This window comes from Tursiops truncatus, chromosome 20 (genome assembly GCF_011762595.2).
Source record: "Tursiops truncatus isolate mTurTru1 chromosome 20, mTurTru1.mat.Y, whole genome shotgun sequence".
Classification (NCBI taxonomy): Eukaryota; Metazoa; Chordata; class Mammalia; order Artiodactyla; family Delphinidae; genus Tursiops; species Tursiops truncatus.
In genome coordinates this window covers 46,161,847-46,179,168 of record NC_047053.1, presented here as the reverse complement: position 1 = coordinate 46,179,168, position 17,322 = coordinate 46,161,847, and the positions used below count along the sequence as shown (strand labels likewise).

The 17,322-nt window shown below is 52.5% G+C and overlaps 1 protein-coding gene across 18 annotated transcripts in view; it reads right to left on the bottom strand.

The window, feature by feature from the left end:
- CCDC57 (coiled-coil domain containing 57) overlaps positions 1–11,826 on the bottom strand; it is a 107,898-nt gene extending 96,072 nt beyond the window's left edge. For 12 of the 18 annotated variants that reach the window (XR_012328771.1, XM_073798289.1, XM_033846794.2 and 9 more), the window contains exons 1-2: positions 10,845–11,662; positions 9,703–9,827 (exon numbers count right to left, since the gene is read on the bottom strand). The gene's annotated coding sequence lies outside the window, so the exon portion shown is untranslated. The other 6 variants (XM_073798286.1, XM_073798284.1, XM_073798287.1 and 3 more) reach the window with 6 other exon arrangements.
- Positions 11,827–17,322: the final 5,496 nt, after the last annotated feature.

The following is a 17,322-nucleotide window of genomic DNA, read 5'->3' as shown; positions in this document are numbered from 1 at the left end:
GTTCATTTCACTCCTGAAATTACTGATAACAAAAACCAACAACAGGGGGACTTCGCTGGTGGTCCAGTGGTTAAGAAACTGCCTAGCAATGCGGGGGACACCAGTTCAATCTCTGGTCAGGGAACTAAGATCCCACATGCCGTGGGGCAACTAAGCCCACGTGCCACAACCAGAGAGCCTGCGTGAGGCAACTACAGAGCCTGCGCGCTCTGGAGCCCATGCACCACAACAAAGGGCCCGTGTTCCGCAACAAAAGATCCTGCGCACCGCAACAAAGACCCAATGCAGCAAATAAATAAATATTAAAAGAAAAACAAACCAACAAAGTTCTACAACGAAACCTTACTTTCTAAAACCCAGTGGAGGTAAGAAATGAACAAAATTTTCATTTTACACAACGTTTTGATGGCATCAGGTTTACTGTGATTGAACTCTTCGTAGGGCCTCAATTCAAACACCTGCAGAGTTGCTGCCACCAGCACTGCTCTCCTCAGACAGCCCAAGTCTTGCTTCGCTTATGAGCTGTGGACTCTTTGCCCCGTGAAAGGTGATCACTAATAACAGAACTCATAAAACTCTAGAGAAAAGCAACAAAAAACCAAAAAATAAACACACACACACACCCTACCAAAAAATTATCTGTGTAATCAAAATTATTACTATTAACATCTTGGAAACAAAATGAAAAAAAAAGTAAAGTGGTCTGGGTTAGTATTTAGAGACTCCCAAAATATTCTGTCAGGACTAAAGAAACAATAAGGTGCGTTTTCTGGAAGAAGATGCGTGTTACGTGCTTGTCTACCCCCGTGGACAGTGGGAACATGAAACAAACTTTTCAGACATTTGTTTCTCACAGCTCAGCAGAACAGTGCTCAGAACACAGAAAGTAAAATAAGAAACACACGATGAGGGAATTCCCTGGTGGTGCAGTGGTTAAAGATCTGCCTGCCAGTGCAAGGGACACGGGTTCGATCTCTGGTCCGGGAAGATCTCACGTGCCGCGGAGCAACTAAGCCCGTGAGCTTAGTGTGCCACAACTACTGAGCTCACAACTACTGAAGCCCGCGCGCCTAAAGCCTGTGCTCCACAAGAGAAGCCACTGCAATGAGAAGCCCGTGCATGGCAACGAAGAGTAGCCCCCACTCGCCGCAACTACAGAAAGCCTGCGTGCGGCAACGAAGACCCAATGCAACCAAAAATAAATAAATAAATAAATAAAATTGATTTAAAAAAAAAGAAACACACGATGAACGTTAGGAATGGGCAATGAAGGCCAGGTAATTATTAAATATTGAGCAATGCATCTGACTAAGGGCTTGCTGGAAGGCAAAGCACAAAGGAAAACAGGATCCATCATAGGATTTGCATCTTTCATGAGGAAAAAGTAAGGCAGTTTCCCAGGTGAAGCTGTCGGCATTTAGATCTAAATGAATTCCTTACGAAGCTGTCGGCATTTAGATCTAAACGAATTCCTTACGATAAGGGAAACAAATTGTGCAGGACAGGGCCTGGCAAGCTTTCTCCCTTTCCTGGCCAGTCGGTAAACATTGAGGGCTTGGTGGGTCACAGGGTCTCTACTGATGCCCCTCAACTCTGTGTGAAAGCAGCCACAGAGGACAGAAAAAGTATAGGCTGAGTCTCTCCCACAGGCCTGCTGTGCTGACCTCCAGACACTTGTGCAGGGGGCGCTTTTATTAGCACCTGTGTGACAGATACTATCATTTCTTAAGGCTGGTCCTCGCAGCCCCTAATCCTCAGGCGTCCGCGATGATCTCAATCTGGACAGAAACATCCATCCACAACTCCCCGGTGTCCACTGGGGGTGCAGGCCAGCCTCACGGAGGGGAGGAGGCACATGCCCTTCCAGCCCAGCCTGTCTCGGGGTGACTGCACCAGAGATGCGGAGCAAAGGGAGAGGGCACAGGCACGAGAGGCTGAGGGAGAAGAAGGAGAACGCAGGGCCTTGTGGGGTTGTGATACAGCAACAAACACTGGTCTTCATCCACGGTTTCTGGCACAAGGCTCCTAAAGCCCTATTTCCTGAGTGACAGAAGCTACAGGGGCATCTTTAGTTAGTTTTTGTTCCTAGTTCCTGAAATAACTCCAGGTGAAAGGATGTCTCCCATTATTCATAACAAACCTCTTTCAACCACACCTGAGTCTATGTTAATGAGGTGATTTTGGAAAGCCCCTAGATAACCAATGGTTGGGGGCTGGTTGCCAGGGGAACCGGAGGGTTGGAACTTGCACCTCCACCTCCCAACTTTCAGGGAAAGGAGAGGAGCTGGAGGCTGAATCAATCACCAGTGGCTAATGGTTTAAACAATCAGGTTTAAAAATCCTGCCAGGTGGGCCTCCAACCCACAATCTGGACAGGATTGGCAAACAATCTAGGCATGTTGCAGCAAAAATAGAAATGAAGTTTTCCCTCTCTTGAGAACAAGAAAAATAAAGGGAACAGTGAACAGGCTAGACAAGACACATAACCTGGCCTGAAAGAGTTAATCACTCCTAGTTTTAACTGTTACTAATCTGTAGTGTCTGTAACTAGATCTGTACTTCACAAAGCTAACCTATCACTCTTTAACACTAAGTGAATGACATCCTGCGCTCCCTTGTAGCATCTGCATTTCAGAAAGAAGGTCGCAGGCCGATAACCAAGAGACAAACGGACCCAACAACCCAATTACCAGGCTGCCTGAGGCCAGCTGTGACTGTTTTGAAATAATGCAGGAAAAAGAATGCAAGACCTTCACTACTTTTGATCCTTATCATATAGGCCTGACTGCAAGCCCCACATGTAAATCTTCTCTGATTCCCCGAGGAGCAGGGGCACAGTTCTTGAGGTGCCAGCATGCCGTGTCTCTCCTTTGCCTGGCAGAGAAATAAAAGCCTCTCTATTTCTTTTCCTCCAAATCTCTGTCTCCGTATTTCTATTCGGCATTGGTGCACAGGGAGCCAAGGTGTTTGGCAACAGGCACAGGTGCATTTCTTTAAGAAGGTTACTCACCCAAAAGACATCTTCCAAACACAAAAACTCAAAACCCAAAACCTGCTTCCCTGGTAGCGCAGTGGTTAAGAACCCGCCTGCCAATGCAGGGGATACGGGTTCAAGCCCTGGTCCAGGAAGATCCCACATGACGCGGAGCAGCAAAGCCCGTGCGCCACAACTACTGAGCCTGCGCTCTGGAGTGCGCCAGCCACAACTACTGACCCCGCATGCCACAACTACTGAAGCCCGCGCACATAGAGCCCGTGCGCCACAATAAGAGAAGCCACCGCAATGAGAAGCCCATGCACTGCAACGAAGAGTAGCCCCCGCTTGCTGCAACTAGAGAAAGCCCGCGCACAGCAACAAAGACCCAATGCAACCAAAAATAAATAATAAATAAATTAAAAAAAAACAAAACAGGGGCTTCCCTGGTGGCGCAGTGGTTGAGAGTCCGCCTGCCAATGCAGGGTACACGGGTTTGTGCCCCGGTCCGGGAAGATCGCACATGCCGCGGAGCGGCTAGGCCCATGAGCCATGGCCGCTGAGCCTGCACGTCCGGAGCCTGTGCTCCGCAACGGGAGAGGCCACAACAGTGAGAGGCCCGTGTACCGCAAAACAAACAAACAAAACAAACCCAAAACCTGTCTCTTTGCTGCAAAATGAAACTAAGCACCGAAGGTCAGCAACACCTCCCTGGGGAAATCCAGGGGACGGTCCCTGGAACTAACAGACCAAGCAGATGCTCAGACTCCTCTACAGGCTTTCAGTACTGGCAAGGGGCCAACGAGGCACAGGCAAAACGTCCCTCTGGACTTACCTCGTGGCTGGCAACCAGGTTCACTTTGCCCCCCACACAACAAGCCTCGCTTAGACACCAAGGTTGCAGCAAAGAGGGTGTTTATTTGCAAGATAATCAAATCTCAAATCCACCTCCCCAGAGGCAAGGGGCTCGGGGTATTTATGGGATCAGGAATAAAGAAGCAGGGCAGTCAGAGGCAAGCTCATGAGGAAAGGTGATTGAAAAAAGGTTTGGTAATCGGTCTGCACAGGTGTAGCTAGGCTACAGGCCTCTGCACGTTTTGAGGGTGGAGTTTTCGACCCCCCAGTGTTAAAAGGTCACCAAGCGGACACTCCTACATGCCCAGCTGGAGGGTTGGTGGTCCTATCCAGTCTTAACTGGCTCAGCTTGAACTAGACACAGCTGACTCCAAGTTCCTGGAAAACAACTCAGGCAAACATCTTATTGTTTAGGCTACATGCTGCTCGGAGGACATGCAAGTCTTAAAACTACCTTGATTAGTGAAGGCAGGTGAATGGGTTTGACTAATTATTATGCACGGTTTCAAAAGCATCCGTAAAAATCCCTGAACTAGCAGGTTTGAACTTCTGGGCTGGTGAAGGCGTGGAAGTGTGGAGGGCAGTGTGCCAGGAGAGCGAGCATGGGAGCTCCCAGCCCCTCCCACCCACCTTACCCTGTGTCTTCCATCTGGCAGCTCTGAGTTGTATCCGCTTATAATAAACTGGTGATCTAGTAAGTAAAGCGCTTCCCAGAGTTCTGTGAGCTGCTCTAGCACGTTACTGAACCTGAGGAGAGGGGTCATGGGAACCCTGATTTACAGCAGTCGGGCAGAGCATAGGTGACAACCTGGACTTGCATCCAGAAGGGGGGCATCTCGTGGGATCGGCACTAACCCCAGGCAGTTAGTGTGGGAACTGAGTTAAACGTAGGACACCCACTCGGTGTCCACCGAGAATCTGAGAAGGCTTGATGGAGCAAGCGCCCCCTGACATGTGGCATCGGACAGGAAGCAAGCGTCCTGAGTGTGAGGGCAGGGAGGGAGGACGAACTCGGAAGCAGGGTCCTAATCAGAAGGGACGGTCGAACTCCACAAATGTCCTGATAGAGCTGTCCTAACCAGGGACAGTGTGGTGGCCTCCCCGCAGGGCTCTGGGGCAGAGCAGAGCTCTGCCGGGGCAGACCTTGGGCACAGCCCCGGTCTCCACCACCTCTCCTGCTAGGCAGTTGCACCCTGCCTCGCCCAGCACTCACAGGCCCAGTGCGGCCTTGTCAGCCTCTCCTTAGCTGCATCCATCCAGGGCCTGCTTGCCATCTCGAGTTAACAGGGTGCTGACAGAAACCCTGAGCCTGCCACCCTCAATTCTGCACGCCCCCGCCCCCGTTGCCCTCAGCTCGCCCATGGCACCCCTCTCCACCCAGCTGCCCAAGCTGAACACCACGAACTAGCCTGGATTTCCTGCTGTCTCTCATCCCCCCACCACACCTCAGCCACCATCATCCCTCACCTGGAGTCTCGCTGACTCCAGACCCTGAACTGGCCCCTCTGCTCCATACTTGCCCTTTCAGAGCCACCAAAGGAATCTTAAAAAAAAAGCCTAACTGCCCCCCGCCCAGCAGTGCTTCCGGTTCCTCGGTCCACTTACAACACCCGGATCGCTACATTCAGGGCTGGCATGTGCCGAATGGTTCCCCCTCCCACCCCGTCAGTCAATCTCAATCCAGCTGCCCCTCTGCCTGGAATGCTCCACCCAACCCACAAGCAGGCTCCTTCCTGTCAGTGAGACCAACTCAAGGATCACTCCAGGAAATCCCCCCTCAACTTCGACCCAAACTGGTGCAATGCCGTAGACCCATCCAAGTTCTCTGCGTGGCACTTACCAGGAGCGGGTGGATTATTGCTTATGTTATCATTCTTCCCTACACATTCCACATGGTATCCCATACTTGGAACTCCAGCACACAGGAGGCGCTCAAAAGTATGTACTAAATAACTAAATGGTAAAAACTATCACATGACGGGCTTCCCTGGTGGCGCAGTGGTTGAGAGTCCACTTGCCGATGCAGGGGACGCGGGTTCGTGCCCCGGTCCGGGAAGATCCCACATGCCGCGGAGCGGCTGGGCCCGTGAGCCATGGCCGCCGGGTCTGCACGTCAGGAGCCTGTGCTCCGCAATGGGAGAGGCCACAGCAGTGAGAGGCCCGCGTACCGCAAAAAAAAAAAAAAAAAAGTAAAAAAACTATCACATGACAACACATAAACATGGGGCTCTGGGGCTACAGCAGAGGAACCCGGGAGGCAGGTATCTTTGTTCCCCCAGGGCCCTTCCAAACCACTCCTCCTCCTCCTCCAAAGGCTCGGCTTCCTTAAAGTACCCACAACCCTGTGTACCAGGTGGTCTCAGAGCCCAGGTGGCTCTACCACAGAGGATGACCCTGCATCCGCTGAGGTGCCTGGCCCACCTCTGCTACCCTGTCCATGGTTTCCCCCACTCCAAAATACCCAAGCACCCCACACTCTGATCGCCAGCCCTCTCCCTTCAGATTCAGTCACTCTAGATCAACAATAACTTGATCTTTAAGTGTGTTATTGGCTGTATCAATGAACTACAGGGAAACTAAGGACATTCACTTTAAAAAGTTTTGAATTCAGTAAAAACTGGAGTTATTGGCTTCCAGTTCAGTCAGTTGCCAAGTATTTCCCCCAGGTAGACAGCCGAGGGGATTCCCCAGGTATGTCCTGAGGTCACCACACTCTGTTCTGTACGCCAATCCCTGGCACCTTGAAGGAGATAACAAATGTTTGTTACTACTCCAGTTAGGATGTATATCATTGTAGCCAGAAAAAAAATGATACTATGTAAAATTCTCATAAACATAGCAAACTTTCTTAAATTCATTCATTTAACAAGTATTTATTTAGCTCTTACTACATGTCAGGTGCTGTTTCACCTGCTGGAGACACGGGCCAGGTCCCCACACCAACGGGTTGTCATCCCTACTGGGACAAGACAGAGATGCACGGAAACAAAGGGGCAGAGGAGGTAACTTCCCACATCACTAGGGTGGCCGGAGACGCAGGGCTGCCCGGGTCAGAGGTCAGGGAGGCCCTGCCCAGAGGGAAAGGCAGGAAGGGGCTCTGCTCAGCCTTCAGGAGGCTTACACATCCTGTTCAGCCCGTGGCCCCTGCCCTGGCTGCAAGCCTCCCAGGACCACTGGGAAACCAGGGTTCCAGCAGGTCAGCCTGGCCACCAAGCTCAAGAAAAGCCCGGAGTGGAATAACAAGGTGACTCGATGACCTCCACAGTTGGGCGTTCACCCACACTAACTGACGTCTAATGGCTGGCCCCCCAAACCCCAACATATGCACAAAGCCAGCTGACTACAGTGGGGCTGCATGAGTGTGAGCTGGTGCGTGGCCTAGTGAGCTCTGGGCTCTGGCATAGTCTTGTCAACAGAAATCGGCGTACACACAGACCACCCACATGCCTGTGCACACTCACAGGCAAAGAATCAGGATTTAAGCAAATACACAACTTTAAATGATGCCGATGCTACTATGATCTTTGATGAAATGCCTGAGTCATCACTGCGGCTCTTTACAGAGAGAGCACACGGAGGTCTGTGACGTCAACGGGCCTCCCTCCTCTGAGGACCGTCCGTAGGCTCGCCTCTTAAATGCATCGGTCACACAGCCACCCATGGAAATTGCTCTCCTAGTACAGAAATCTGACCACGTGATACTGTGCCCATGGCACGTGGCCTTTTCAAAAGAAAGTTCAACCTGTTTGGCACAGTATATGAAGACCCCTAGGATGGGGCCTGGCCCATCTTGCCCACCACAGCTCCCTCTGGACCTCCAGCCGGTCCCCAGAGAGAAACCAGCTTCTACTGTGTATGCTCCGCTGGACCTCGACATGCCCAGTGCTATGCTCCTTTCCCTCCCACCCCATCACAGACAGCCTGCCCTGCATCCGTCACAAATCCTAAAAGCCCCAAGGCTGAGAATAATCGGCTTTTATTAAAGGTCACAGATTCAAAATCTGGACCCAATCTGTCTGTCAGCCAGCAGGCATCCCCAGTACACACCCAGTTTACAGGAGGGACCACACAAAACCTCTGGGGCAACTGGAGAAATCTCCGGGAAGGGCGGGGGGAGCGCACTGTCAACTCGTCTTGGCCCACGGTGTTCACAATCTTCTAAGAGAAGCAGTGGGGTCAGCAGGGGATGGACCAGGACTGTGCTAGGTCATCTCATCACTCTGATGTTCTCATCTGTAAAATGCTGAGCTTTCTAAACTTTTTTTTTTTTTTTTTTAATCTAAGGGGGATATTTACCTGTTAGTTCTGAAAGGCACTTGGAAATTCTGGGTCTTAGGAAGATGGAAGTTACTCCTCATGAAAGTCATGGTTTCCCAAACATGGAAAATTTGCAGGCTGCAAACAGACACAAGCAGCAGAGGCCCTATCTGAAGACCACCTCAGTCATGAGTGAGTTCGAATGCACCCCTGGTGTCAAGATGCCACCAGAGACTATACAGTGGGGTGTGGAAGAGCTCGGGCACTCACTTACTCTCTCACCCAAAACCCAGCAGTGGTCTGCAGCAGTTGACCCTGACCATGCAGGCCCAGCCTTGTCAGATCAAACGGAGCATTGAGAAAGAGGCTCAGAAACTGGCTCGTCCAGGCATTGGGAGACTCTGAGGTGTCTCTTCACAGATTACGACAGGGCCAGGGCTGCAAGGAGGATCTATAGCCAAGCATCTCCTAACAGCCAACATCATACTTACAAGAGTTCGGGGCAAAGGATGAGGCCTAAGAAACCATATATGAAAAGGAGCTCCATGGAGAAGAAGGAGCTTTCCAAGCCAAGTGGGCTCTGCAGAGGGGCTCGCCCCGCCCTGGCAGGGCCCCAACTCTCCAGCAAGCTGGCAGCAGCGACTATAAGCTGGGTATACAGGAAGGAGCCTGGGAGGATGATTTCATCCTTGCCAATCTCACCCCTTGCCAAGATGACCAAATCAGAGAGGAACCCACAGGCTACCCAATTGCAGATGTGACAGTAGAACTAATCACACTTTTGTTTGTCTGACCAAAAACTTGGAGCAATTGTTTTAGAATAAACACTTGACAAGTACTTTACTGAAAAAACATTGCATGACTTCAGTAAAACATAAGCAGTTGCAAACTCTAAAATGTACAAAAAAGGACCATTTGTAAAGGCTAAAAGTCAGTCCCTAGACGCTCACAAACAAGCCATTTAGGCACAATGGCTGGGCAAAGAGACACCTAAAGCAGAGGTTTCTTTTTATCTCCTTCCTCTGAAGGACTGTGGCTCCAGATACATTTGGCTTTCCACTCAACCACCATTCCTAATGCAGAAAACCCAAATCTATTTTGGTAAGGCATGTTGTCTTACTGGTGCTCTGTAAATATATTCAAAAAGCTGAATTTATAAAACATTTTTGTGGGACTTGAAAGAAATTCCAGAGGTGGCTCATCTCTGCACTCAGGACAGGGGACTCAGTGCTGGCACCCTCTGGAATCCCAGCATGAACCAAACTCGGTATAGACAATTTTTAAGAGGATCGAGGGGATGAAAATTCGGGGCCTATGACCCAAGCCTTTTCTCCTGTCCTTCACTGACTGCCAAACAGTACCCATGACCATTTGTAAAACCTGAGAGAGATGAGCAGCAGATAGATCTTAATTCAATCACCGGAACTTGCTTGGGGTGAAGGATACTGCTACAGTGAGGGGAACAGAGTTGCTTTTTATTTGAATTTACAGCTGCCAGATTCCCTTGCCTCTCCCCCCCAAAAAGCGAATAAATGATAAAATAAAAGTTTGAATAGTCTTGTAGTTAAGAGCTGATACTGTGCTCACTTTTAGAACCACATAAATGTTTCACATACCAAAACTTAAATCAATAAGGAATCGGGAATTCCCTGGCGGTCCAGTGGTTAGGACTCCGTGCTTTCACTGCCAAGGACCTGGGTTCAATCCCTGGTTGGGGAACTAAGATCCCACAAGCCGCGCACTGCAGCACAAAAAAAAAAAAAGAAAAATCAATAAGGACTCAAAGTGAAATATAATCAGAAACAAATGAACCTCACTTTATTACAAATTAATAACATAAACACACTAAGACAACTTTGTAAAACAGCATTTTAACTATATATTCTAAGGAAAAAAACAAAAACAACCACATGCAAATATTATACTTTAGTAGGTTTGTTTTTCACACAAATATGGATTGGTAATACTGAAATTACGTTATATGCGGTCTAGGATTGAGCAAAAAGGTAAATGTACTGAGGACAATAGGAGCCAGAGTTAGAGGAAAAGGAATGTAGAATGAACCCTGTGGTGATGGACTGGAATTGGAAGTATCAATATAAACTCAATTTTTAGTATGTACAGATATATGGATATAGAAATAGATACGGATGTATATAGTGTACACAAATACATGTTTCCCAGCTTGCCCTTTGAGAAAGCCAAAAAGCAATGACACTCCAGTAGCAATGAGCATACCTCCCCCAGATCTTGGTTTCTAAAAAAAACATCTAAACTAAAAGGAACCAACGCTCCTTAGAGAAATGACTGACTCCAGGCTAGGTTAAGGAAAGCACAAAATGAGTCCAGAATATCTTGTGGTGTCAGAAAATAAGTAAGTGCTCAAAATGTTGAGGACAGGCTAAAAGGACAGAGGCCAACTTGAATGGGCTAAATCTGGACAACAGTGCAACAAAATAAATGATAGTAATGGATTATAACCTATGAAATAAAAATAAAATGCCTATACCAAGAAATAACTGAACAAATTAAAATATGGAAAAGTTCTTCCTTACAGTACAATTCCAACTTATAAAAGCAGAAATAATGGAAATGGAAAAATTACCATGTGGCAAATGCAACACTTATAATTGTTTCAGAAAATGCTCACTTCTGGACGCTAAAATTACTCGTTGGCAGTATGGTTATAAACAAGCTATTTACTATTTAGAAAGGGAAAAAGGGTAACTTGATGAGGGAAACACCTTGTAGACATCACCTAAAACACACGGCCGAAGTTAGCATCAGCAGTAATGGGACAAATCAGCATCAGATGACTCCTGATGAGATGCAGAGAAAAACACAATTTCACTGGTAAGGTTTTTCTTAATAAAAATGCATAACTTAAAAGTAATCATAAAGGAACATCAGATAAACACAAACTGAGGGGCATTCTGCAAAATAACTGACTCATAAAAGTCAAGGAAAGACAGAGGAAGTGCTCCAGATTAACGAATAAGAAGACAAAACACGGATGGTGCTGGATTGGATCTTGTAAAAGACTAAAGTCATTCGTGGGATAATTGCTGAGTGAATAAATCCTATACATTAGATCATGGTTTTGTATTAGTGTTAGTTTCCTTAGTTTGCTAAAATGAACTATGGTAACATAAGAGGTTAACATTTGGGGGAATCTCGGCAAAAGGTAAAGAGGCAATCTCTGTACTCCTTTTGCAACTCTTTTGTAAGTCTCAAATAATTAAAAAAAAAAAAAATCACTCTGGACCAGGCTGCCTGGGTTTGAACCCGTCCTCACTGGCTGTTGTCCGGGGTAAACTCTCTCATCTCTGCAGCACCCACCTCTTCAGGTTCCTGGAGGGGTCGAATAAACACTAGAGCACTCGAAACAAAGCGTGCCGGCAGAGAACGCCCCCGGCCCTCCCACCCAGCGCACTGCGTCTGGCAGGACTTGAACGTCTCGGGTTTTTCCAAGGAAAGCAAAGACGCCCGTGAAAAGCGAGCCGAGAGGCCGAAGCCTCCCACGTTGCGGGCCCCTGAGGCCCCTCGGTGGCCCCCCGCGCCGCCCCCGCGTCCGCGCCTCACCCAGAACGCCCGCTACGAGCAGCCTCCGGTCCCGGCGCGTTGCCATGGTAACCCGAGTCCGTCTGCCGCTATCCGGGAGCGCTTGGTGCACTGCTCGGAGCCCGCCGGCTGGAAACGTGAGCCCCGAAGCCAGGTTCCGGGTTCCACCCCACCCCCCCCACCCCACCCCCCCCCACCCCACCCCCCCCCCCCGGCCCGAGCGCAGGTGCAGCCGAGGGAGGAAGGCTTAGGACTATCAGTGGGTGGCGGGTGGACGGGAGGCGGCCAAGGCTTCCCGGCGCGACAGCCGCCCCTCGTCCAGCTAGGCTCCACGATCCCGCCCGTCTCGCAGCCCCGAAGCTGTTGGCGGCTCCGACGGGTCGGGATGTGGGACTGCACGGAGCGGGGCGGTACTGTACCTGGGAGGGGAGGGGCCCGGGCTGTAGAGAGGCAGTGATGGGCACAGAGGCGGGGTGACATAGTCTTTGGTCCAGCCTCTCCTCTCCATCTGTGTTTTCTCCACCCTGATGGCTTTCTGGCTGCCCAGGGCCAGTCGCCAAGCTGTTCCTGCCAGTGCTGGACAAAAGTCCCGACCCTCTGTTTTAGGAGGCAGCTCTTGGAGGGAGGTCCAGGGGTTATTAAATATCAGGCAGATCAGGGGCTTCCCTGGTGGCGCAGTGGTTGAGAGTCCGCCTGCCGATGCAGGGGACACGGGTTTGTGCCCCGGTCCGGGAAGATCCTACATGCCGTGGAGCGGCTGGGCCCGTGAGCCATGGCCGCTGAGCCTGCACCAACGGAGCCTGTGCTCTGCAGCGGGAGAGGCCGCAGCGGTGAGAGGCCCGCATACCGCAAAAAAAAAAAAAAAAAAAAAAAAAAAAAAATCAGGCAGATCAATAATTCAAGCCTCATGGAAAATGAAAGATGTGATCCTATCAGTGCGCAGAAACCACGTGAAAATAGTCCTGCTTGCCTGGAGGAGCCACAGCGGGTCCCCATGACCTTTAACCTACATCCCATAGGCCCTGGGCAGCCTCACGGCCTCCAGACCAGGGTAACCTGCTTGACAGTCCAGCTTCAAATCCCAATTCCGCTCCTCTTGTTACAGCTTTCTGGGACTCTGTTTGCTTCTCCATAAACTAGGGATAACACCCTCCATTCCTCATAGATTTGAACAACATGTGAACTACATGGGTGCTAGTTCAGCCCCAGGGAAGGGCCTCTGGGGTGTATCTATGTAAACCCAAAGGGCCAAGAGGATACACCCCTTTGAATAAAGACAAATCCTAACAATAAATATGATCTCTGCACCTCACCATCTATGCCCCAAAACCTGACCCACCCCACCATAACCATATCCCTGCAATTACCCCAACAGTCACCCTAACCCAAGCCCTGACCCTGACCCCAACACTAAACCTAACCCCAACCCTCACCCTGACCCTAACCCCTAACTCTGTGACAACCCCAACACTAATCCTAACCCCTAATCCTGACCCACCCTACCGTAACCCTATCCCTGCAATAACCCCAGCCCTGACCCTGACCCTAGCACTAACCCTAAGGGTGGCCCAGGAGCAGCATGGCCTTGATTCCTGTGGCAGGGCCAGCTTCTACCACTTCAATCGCCCAACATCCCAGAACTTCTGATTCCCTCACCTGAGCCCCAGTTAAGGCTTCTGGGGTGCTGGGCCCAGAGAGGTATGGTACTCACCTGCCCCTGTACATCACACAGCCCACAAAATGATGGAGGCCGGCAGTGGGCCTTGCTGAGAGCTCGAGCCCTCACCACCCCGAGAGGGGCCTTGTCACTCCTGGCAGACCCCACAGGCCCTCTAAGGTCTGAAAATTTGTCCACTTGGGCTCTGGAGCTCGGCCCCTTATCTGTGCCCCACGTCTGGGAGCCCAGTAGATGCCCATGGAAGGGAGGAGGGACATGTTGACTACTCTCTACCCAGCTCTCTGCCTGGTCTCCCCACAGGTCAGGCCAGACCCCACGTTCTCCCAGTCTGTCTCCCCCAACCTGCCCACCATCCTGTCCAGACCCCCTCCTCCACCCAGAATGCCCTCTGCGCACACTGCAAGGCAGGTGACCCTTCGGCCAGCCTGCTGCATCCCTGCTGTTGCCAATGCTGACTGACTGTGTGTCTGTCCTGGGGCCACTATAACAGTGACCACAAACTGGGGGCTTGAGGCAGCAGTTCTGGAGGCCAGAAGCCGAAATCAAGGTGGCTTCAGGTCTTTGCTCCCTCCAAAAGCCCTGGATAGAATCCTGACCCACCTTTCCCAGCTTAGGTGACTACTGGTGCTAGTCCTTGGTGCCCCTCAGCCCATCGATGCATCACCCCACTCTCTGCCTCCGTCGTCACGTGGCCTTCCTCCTGTGTGTGTCTTCACATGTGTTCTTTTCTAAGGACACCAGTCCTATTGGGTTAGACCCACCCTTCTCCCATGTGACCTCATCTTAACTAATTACATCTATAAAGACCCTATTTCCAAGGAAGGTCGCATCCTAAGGTACTGGGACCACCAGAACATGTCTTTTTGGGGCCACCATTCAACCTGCTACAGACTGCTTTCCCTGGGCTAATATCAGCCCAGGGCCAGCTCCCCACAGGCCACCCTGTGGTCACCCCTCACAGATGTGGTAACAGAACAGTGGAGGTTAAGGGACCCTGCCCAGCCCCTTCGTGACTAGCATAGCCAGGATCAAACTGCCCCCTCACCCCAAGCATACAGTTGGAGCTTGTGAGGGTACAATGCTTGTGGGATAATAACAACATTGCAGGGACACTAAAGGGCCAGCAAAGGACTAGTGCTGGACCTTCCTGAGAAGCCAGTGGGCTCTGAGGGGGGCCCTGCTTCCCGGCCTGTCGTGTGGGGTGGCCCCTATATCACATGAAGCCCTCAAAGCCACACTTTGGGTGATTCTAGAACTTTCTCCACTTTACAGATGGGGAAACTGAGGCCAGGGGGCTCAGGAGTGGGCCAAGTCTGCTGGCCTGGGCGTGGTGAGCCATCCTGCTCCCACTGGCGCCCCCAGCACCTAAGCTTAGAGCAAATGTCAACACTGGGTGGCAAGCTGGCTCGCTGTGGGGTGGTATAAACCAGGATGGCCACGCATCAAAGGGCTGGGCTTGGGCTGTGGCTCCCAGATCCCAGAATACCGCCTGACCTTGGTGATCCTCAAGTGACCCCTGTGTGGGCAGCCTGGCCTGGCAGCTGGATGCCCTCCCAGGACAGCGCCCCCCAGGGGAGTACCAGGGGCTGCCCGACGAGGCCCCCATTCTGACTGCCCACGACTCCAGGTCCTTCCTCCAATTTTTGGCCGTGGGGCTCATAGTGCTGGGAGCTGACCTCACAGTGGGAGCCCTGCTGCCGGCCTCTCATGGGGTCCCAAAAGCACAGGGATCTGGGTGGGGCCAGCTTAGGCACCAGCCTGCATGGCCTTGAGCAAGTCACTTCCCCCTCAGATTAGGAAGGTGCCTGTGTTAGGCTGCAATGACCTATCCACTTGCTCACAGGCCCCAGGGCAGGAAAGGCCAGGCTGCCACCTGCTGCCTGGGCCTCTGTGTGCCCCTCTGGACCACCAGAAGCAGGTGGGCAAATTCCCTGGTAGGGTCCTGAGGAAACAGGGACCAGCTGGGAAGCTTCAGTGGGAGAGATGTCCTTCACCGTCCCCCCCGCTACAAGTATGTGCCAGGCCATGGACAGCCAGCGGGATGGTCCCTGCCCCTGCCGAACAAGGGGTGCCCTGTGAACCGGGCAGCAGGCTGGGGCAGGGGAGGGCGTCCTCGTGGCGCCACAACCAGGAAGGGACTCTGGTTGGAATTACGGCGCTCCTGGAAGGCACAAGAGAACCAGGAGGCCCAACATAGCCATTTCCTAGAGGTTGAGGCCTGGAGGCAGAGGCAGGGCTATGGACATGGGTGGGACAGAGTGCGGTGTTCCCTGTGAGGCCATGGCCAAAAGGACAAGCTGCCCGACAAGTGGGCACCAAGAGAGGGTGCACCTCGCCAGGTCAACCAACCCCCACAGCCGTCTTGCCCGGGGGGCTGATGTCCACCTCACTTTGCTGCCCACTGTGGCCTCTGAGGGGATTCGGGGAGGCTGAGGGATTCCAGTAACCGAATCCCCAGAGACCGTGAGGTCCACCCTCTGGAGTGAAAGTGAGGAAACGAAGGTGAGGGGAGACGGGGGCTCGAGTGGCCAAGCAGAGCAGGGACAGGACCCACCCTCACGCCTCCCTGCAAACCACCCGTGAGCTGGCGCTTGAGGGGCAAGGGACTGGCTTCGTTCCACCCTCTCCTGAGTGACCCCAGACATTCCGCCGAGCTGTGCTGAGTCACCGGGAAGAGGAGGACTGCGGTCGGCACAGGAAGGTTGGGCAAGGCCTCGCCCTCCCGGTGGCTACGGGGATGCTTAGAGCTTGGCACGCAGCCCAGCCCACTCTCTCGGCCCCCTCCGTGGCTCCCGGGCCTGGTTCCTTGCCAGGGCCTGGCTGCATCCTCCAGCTGGCCATTCTGGCCTGGGGAAGGCCAAGGGCAGGGTCGGGCTGAGACTTCCATCCTCCACCTCAGGAGAACTTTCCCGGGCCTCCGCGTGCCAGGCTGGGTCATGACCTCTGTCCCCTGGGGCTGAGATGCTCCAAGCTGAGATTAGGGGGATTAGTGGGAAGCTGTAAATCCGGGTATCACTTGGGAGGGGGCAGCCCAGGTGAGCCGAGTTTGCCCTAGAGAGCAAAAGCAAGTAATGAGGTGGGCCCACACCCAGCTCTCCCCCCAGAAGGTACGCAGATCCCCGGTAAGGTCGGGAGAGGCAGCCAAAGCAAGGTCAGGTGCAGAGTGCGTGGCTAGGGCTAAGTTACCTGGGGCACCAGGCAGCCCACCTGAGCAGGTGAGACCTGAATGGTAGCCAAGGAAGAGAGACAGAGGCCCGGGCCAGGGGTGCTTTGGGAGTCTGCCTCTGGCCGCGTGTGAGGAATGGGCTGCAGGGGTGGAGAGGAGGCTGGACGGTGTGTGAAGCTGCCCTTTCCCGAATGTCCTCACTCACCTGCATTCCTGGAGTTCCTACTCTGTTCCAGGCACCAGGGTGGGCAAAGGCTCTCCCAGGCTTGGGGGTCCACGGCCTAGGGCATGAGGAATTGCAGGACTTGCCCAGGCCTGGATGTGGGAGTGAGGGAAAGAGAGGACCCCGGAGGAAGGCCCCCGGTGCAGGGGGTGGCAGCAGGGAGTTCCAACTGGCGCAGGGAATTGAGGGTCCTCAGGGAGTCTGGGCTGCAGGGGTGCCTTGGGGTCACCAACACAAGGATTGTCTTGAGGGCCCTGAGAGGGGAGAGGCTACCCCCCAACTCCAGATGGACAGAGAGAGAAGAGGGGGCCTGGAGGCTTGTGGTCTGAGAAACGGCCACTGCGCTTGGGGGCTGGGGACCTGGACAGGGAGTGTGGGACAGTGAGCGTTTGCCAGATGCCCCCTGGGAAAGGTACCCAACTGAGCGGAAGTCTGTGCGGTGTTGGGCTCAGCCAGCCTCCTCAGCTGCCCTGACCTGTGAAGGGGCACCTTGCCTCACCTGGAGAGCAGGCGAGGTTGCAGGTATAGCCCGGCCGCCCTCAGGCTGTGCACAGGCCGCGGGAGCAGCCACTGCCAGCAGAGGCTGTGTGATCGCCAGCTCTGTTCCA